The sequence below is a fragment of the Gorilla gorilla genome, chromosome 2 (assembly GCF_029281585.2).
Source record: "Gorilla gorilla gorilla isolate KB3781 chromosome 2, NHGRI_mGorGor1-v2.1_pri, whole genome shotgun sequence".
NCBI classification, from domain to species: Eukaryota; Metazoa; Chordata; class Mammalia; order Primates; family Hominidae; genus Gorilla; species Gorilla gorilla.
Genome location: NC_086017.1, coordinates 28,792,377 through 28,798,875, shown reverse-complemented (window position 1 = coordinate 28,798,875; position 6,499 = coordinate 28,792,377). Strand labels below are relative to the sequence as shown.

General features: G+C 34.9%; 1 non-coding gene across 1 annotated transcript; it reads left to right on the top strand.

The window, feature by feature from the left end:
• The first annotated feature begins 242 nt into the window (after window positions 1-242).
• Window positions 243-349, top strand: LOC115934150 (U6 spliceosomal RNA). The gene has a single exon (XR_004069985.2). It is a non-coding gene; the product is annotated as a U6 spliceosomal RNA (small nuclear RNA).
• Window positions 350-6,499: the final 6,150 nt, after the last annotated feature.

Here is a 6,499-nt window from a genome sequence, read left to right as displayed (position 1 = left end):
CATGATATCATCTCTTAGAATTAGTATTACATAGAACATCCTCTGGAAAATAGGGTCCTAGGATATTATTAGGTTATTTCTTCAAAATAATCTTTCAAGAAATTGTTTGTTACTCATTTGTTTAAAAAACACTTATTGCAGTTCTTGCATGTTTGGGGCGTTATGCTAGGTGCATAGACTAGAAAGATAACTAAATCATGAATTCTGATTTCAAGAAAGTCACAGATTTTCAGAGAAAATATGTACTTGCTTTGGCTGCACATATACTAATATTGGAACAGTACAGAGATGACTAGCATGAATAGTGTACAAGGATTGCATAAAATTTTATAAGGAGATTCACATTTTCTCTTCAGTAGTTTATTTTCCTTCTAAGACAATGATCAAGGCAAAGATGTTCTCTCACTATTTCTACTCTACATTAAATGAGAAGTTTAAGAAAGTACAATAATGCAAGAGAAAGGCATAAAAATTAGAGAGTATGATGAAACCCCATCTCTACTAAAAATACAAAAATTAGCTGGGCATGGTGGTGTGCACCTGTGGTCCCAGCTATTCAGAAAGCTGAGGCAGGAGAATCACTTGAACCCAGGAGACAGAGGTTGCAGTGAGCCAAGATCGCACCACTGCACTCCAGTCTGGGCAACAGAGTGAGACACAGTCTCAAAAAAAAAAAAAAAAAAAAAAAAAGAATTTAAACTGTCAGTATTCGCAGATGACATGATTGTGTAGTAAATCTTAAAGGATATATAAATATCCACTAGACTACATAGCAATTTAGCAAGGTCTCAATATACAACGTTAAAATGAAAATTTTATTTCATTTATTTCATTTCAGTGGAAGTTCTATTTCCACTGCTTCCAAACATGTAAAATATTTAGTATAAATTAATGCAAACAAAATCTCTGTACAGAATCCACAAAATATTAATGAGAGAAACTTTTAAAGTCCCAAGTAAATGGGGTGATAGACCATATTCATGGACTGGCAGACTCAATATTATCAAGATGTCAACTCTCCCCAAGTTGATATACAGATTCAACATAAGCCCAATCATATGTGCAATATGCTTTTTATTTTAAAAATTGATAAGTGGATTCTAAAATTTCTCTCAAAGTACAAGTGATCTAGAATAGTCAAAACAATCTTGAAAAAGGAAAATAATACACATAGGAAGAGAGCTAACAGTACCTGACTTCAAGACTTACTATGAAGCTACAATATAAAAACAGTGCAATATTTATAAAATGATAAAGCATAGAGTTCAGAAATACACCCAAAATTGTGCAGTCAATTAACTTTTGATAATGGCACTGAAGGATTTCTATGTGGATACCACATAGAAAAAAATGAACTTTGACCTGTCCTTCATGCAATATGCAAAAATTAATTTGAGGTGAATCATAGACCTATTTTTAAAAGCTAAACTTAAAACCTTTTGAAAGAAAATCTAAGATATCTTTATAACCTAAGATTATATCTGGCAAAAGACAAAGAAACTTGTATCCTATAATTGAGTAATAAAAAGACAATTCAATGAAAACAGATCCAAACAGAGAATTCACAAAGAAATAAGTATATATGACCAATAAGTAAATGAAAAAGGATCCAACATCATTAGTTAGCTGGAAAATGCCGTTAATTCCTAAAAAGATACTACTCTGTATTTAGCAGAATGGTTAAAATAAAAAAAGACCAACACTAAATATTGTCAGTGATATGGAGCAACCATAATTCTTATACTTTGATGATAGAGTAAAAATTATACAATCAATTTGAAACCTGTCAGTTTTTAAAAATTGAACATATATCCTCCCTTCGATATATCAATTCTTCTCCTATGAATTTACCTAACATAAATGAGAATACATTTTTACAAAAGACTTTATAGAAAATTTTCATGGCAGCTTTTTTTAACTGTTCAAAATTGGGAACAACACAAATGCCTGTCAACTAAAGAATAGGTAAATAATTTTGATATCGATATGCAATGGAATAATACTGTGCAATAAAAATGAAAAACTATTTATCCATATAATAATATGGATGAATCTTTTAGACAATGAAAGACTGAGCAAATGAAGCTGGACCCAAAAGAATTCACACTACATGATTTCATATACATAAAAATTCAAAAGAGAAAACTTTAACCTATTAGATGAGGGAATTTACCAGGAAGAGGCAACGGGAAGCTTTCTACAATGATGACGTTTTCTATATCTTAATAACCAGTGTGAGTTTCATGAAGGCAGGCACTTATTACAACTCAATGAATTGTAAAGATTTGTATATTTTACTATTTATAAGTTTTGCTCTGAAAAAAGACAAATAGTAAATTCCACTTAATAGAACTGATTTGCACTATGGTACAGACAATTCTGAAATCATGCCTGGTGTGTTCTGTGAGTGAGCAAATAAGTAAATATATTGATGATAAAATGGATACCAAATTTTTCACTATTGGAGAAGGGGATTACAAACACGGAAGGGAGTATAGTTGGAATAAACACAAGTGACTGGAATTGTACTTATCAGGTAAATTCATTGTTTTTAATATATAATCAGGTAGATACAGAAAAAATATGTGTACTTGTGTGTGTCTCTGTGTGTGTGTGTGTGTGTGTGTGTGTGTGTGCATTTTCAGTTATTTTTCCTAGTTCTGAACATTGAGATAGGCTACAAGCAATGAAATGCCAGTAGCAATGAGCACAGCTAGCACTCAAATATTGGTTCCTAAATACCATTCTCCACTAAAAGGCATCAGGGCTCCTTAGAGGAAAGGTTAATTTCAGAGCTACAACTAAAATCATACACATCGAGTTGTCAAAAAAGCAAGACAATACTCAAGGAATGTTAGAGACATGTCAAAAGGACACAAAAGCCACCTTGAAGAGACAACCAATGTCCAAAATCTGGTACAATTTAACATCAACATAAATAATGTTGACAGTGAACTATAACCCGTTGAATAAAATAAAAATCCTTAAGCCTAACTTCACCTTCAAAGCTTTTATAATGAATTTATACAAATAGTAAATACTTCAGGTGGTAGGGTGTTGGTGGGAAATGACAGGTAGGTGAAAGGAGGTGCCAAATCTCATGGGGCCATGAATGCTTTTTCACAGCTCTCTGCTTGCATTCATTGTTTCCCGTCTACTAGAAATAGCCCTTCTTTTCCTCACCAGCTTGATGTCCTCCTTCCCCCATTCCTCCAAGGCCCAATTTACAGGTCACCTCTTTGGGGAAGGTTTCTTGAATCCTTAGAAGCATCTTAGTAAAGTAATTATTAACCATTTGTTGTCTAGCTTGTTTTTCATAATCTCTTTCTCAGCATTGGCAGCATAAATTATTTTTATATTTCTTAGAGCTTTCTTCTCTCTTAGGTTTACATTGTCTTCTAAGTTTCTTATTACTATACTCCAACTCCCACTGGTTGGCATTTAGGTTTTAACTCATTTTTTGATGCTTTGCTATGAAAAATCCTGTAACATTAATTGCATTGTATTAAATTGTATCTCATCAATTGGTCGTGAGCTGATGATAATGAAAGTAATAGAGGGTCAATTCAGTAAAAAAATTAGTTTATCCTGATGCCAGCTGTGAAAAATACAGAAGACTGGCTGGGAGCCAATCACAGGAGCCCTGTAAGGTACATCCCTCCACCTGCTTGAAGGGAAAACCTTATTTAACTAAAAAAAAAATAGCAGATGACTGTAGCTCTCCTTCTGTCCTGTGATTCAGATATGTGGTTTGTTTTGCTCCCTTACTACACGGATCTGAGTTGGGTTCCTTAACGACAGATGGGTCTGTCAGCCAGTCGGGCCAAATGAGTCACAGTGATCTGCCACAATCGCGGACGTCCAAAAGCCATGGAGGGATCTGGATGCCCACTCACTGAGGATCAGAAAGAAACCTCATGCTGGATGCCAAGCCTGCCTTCTCCTCTCCTTAGCACCTGATAAAATAAACTCATATAAGCCACATAACACAACTCTGCCACCAATTGTCTCTTCTGAAGATTATATACAAAAATAAGTGTCAGAAGCAAAACCCCCTCTGAGGAGGGTAGGGAATTCCTCAATGGGAGTTAACTTTAAGGAGCAGTCCAGGCAGAATAGTTGATACTACAGACACTATTTTACCACTATCCTGCTCATTAAGTGAAAAGTCATTCTATATTTTTGCTTTGCTAGATATTAATACAAACACTGTAGCCCAACTCCTTCAGCCAGATGTGCCTGATCATATTATTATAATGACAATTAAGTGGCAAACTGGGGCTACATGAGCAACTATCTGAGCCAAAACTTACTGAAGGTATGCACAGGTTTGCACAGCCCCAATAAATGAAGGGCAGCATCTGAGAGGCCATGGAAAGACTTCCGTTTCCAGTACTTTTCTTTGGATTTTTAGTGGCTTCTTCTGACCAGCTAATATTTTTATAATCACGGAAATTACTGTATATTATAAACATTTAATTATAACCAATATTGATAGTCATTTCTGATCTACACAATAGGATCAGATCTCCAATTTCAGCACACTCTCTTGATAGCATCATAGAAATTACTCCTCTAAAAGAGATATAATAATCCCCATTTTATAAAGAAACAGAGACTTTGAGAGGTAAAAATATTTTTCATTGTAAAAATAAAATAACTATGTAATTCTGGGCTGAAAAATAAAGAGATATTAACATACAAAGTTGAGCAGGCAGTAAACTAGTTGTATGATGGGTATTTGAAAAAATGAAAAAAGATGAGAAGAAATATAATTGGGTATTATCTAGTCAAATGTTCTCAGTAAAAGATGGTATCAAAGGAGGCTGGGATAGGTTAACTCAACACCTTATTACCTATGGGACTTGGACTTCAGGTGTCCGAAGATGTTGCTTGGCTCTGTCTGGGGAATGGAAACATCCCTTCCCAAATTCACCCAGTTATCTTGCAGATTTTGGGGCCTTGGGGTAAGAGGAAGCATTAACAAGACTGTGAATGACTCAGGGGCACTTCTATCATATTAATGAAAATAGTTCATGTCAATGTAGGGTACTATTCTGTTTCATTCCTCTGTAATTCCTGTCTCCTCTCCTTACTCTGCACTCCATATTGATTACTGTAAGGGAAAATGGTGCAGCAAAGCAAAACAAAACAAACGAACCAACAAAAAACCAAAAACAAACAAACAAACAAAAAACAGATTTGACTGATTTTCAAAAGCCTTATTTTAGGCTCAAGGTAAAAAGATTGAGAATAAGAGATCAGTCAGATTCAGGAGGAATGGTAAAGAAGAGGTAGAAGGTACAAAAGAAAATTGGAGACAATGGATCCCATCAAAGGAGTCCTGCACCCTTCACTCTGTCTTCTTGATACTTTATTTTCCAACTATGTTTAATTTCACAGGATGATAAAAGAATATCCAGAGAATATGGGGATTTGAATGTAAATATTAAGAATCATGCAAATTTTCAAAAGCAATACCTAGGATGGAGGCAAGAATGTGTCCAAAATGATGAAGAAACAGAAGAAATAGCTATGGTCAGACAATAAATCAGAAAATATTCCACCCTAAAATCAGCCTATTTTGGGGAGGGGCTGTTAACAAGGGGTTGTTTGCTGGTTTAGGCAGAGGGTGGGTCAAAGTTAAGATTCCTGGGGGAAGGAGAGAAAATTAATCAAAATTTAGTTAACAAGTATTTTGCTCTGATTGATGGGGGTGGGGGGGCAAACAGTTAAGCTAATCATTTATGAGGCAAACAATGAGAATCTGGAGAGTCTGTTTATCCCTTGTCATAAGTAAACAAGGTGGCATCCATGAGTATTATCTAAGTCTAATGTGAAAGTATGGTGCTTTGCAGTAAGCAGCTTCCCAGAACAGGAAACAGTGGGGAATTTCTTTAACATGTACTGTTTTCCAGGATCACCAGGCTTCAGTGAAGTTCAACATTGTCAATGGATACCCAGCAGACCAGGAAAAGTGATCCAGTATGGTCAACTCTAAGACTTATATTTGCCTTTAAAAGGTAAAGGCAAAGAAGGAGGTGATGGAGGAGGAGAAAGAGAATGGGAGAAGGGAGGACGAGCTGCAGTTACAGCAGCAACCAGGAAAAAAATAAAAACAAAAATTCCTAAGAGAAGAACAAAATGCTAGTCTTATATTTCTTCTTACAAATATTTAATATGAGAAGGCTGTAGAACAACACTTGCAAAATACACAAAGTAATGACTTTGAGTCAAAGATTGGTATAGCTACTCAAATTTGATTTAATATATAATACCTATAAACAAACAACTTTTACCATGCAAGAGCTCAGAGAATCTTGCGCCATTGAGCTCTTATTGAAAGGATCACTAGAGAATGAGTTAGGGCCAAATAAGAAATAACTAGACAAACACTGGCAAAATGACTGAAAATAAATACTGAATATATAGAACCTAAATGAAAGCAAATATGGAAGTTGACATGTCAGAATAGGAAATAAACGTCATATTCCTTGCC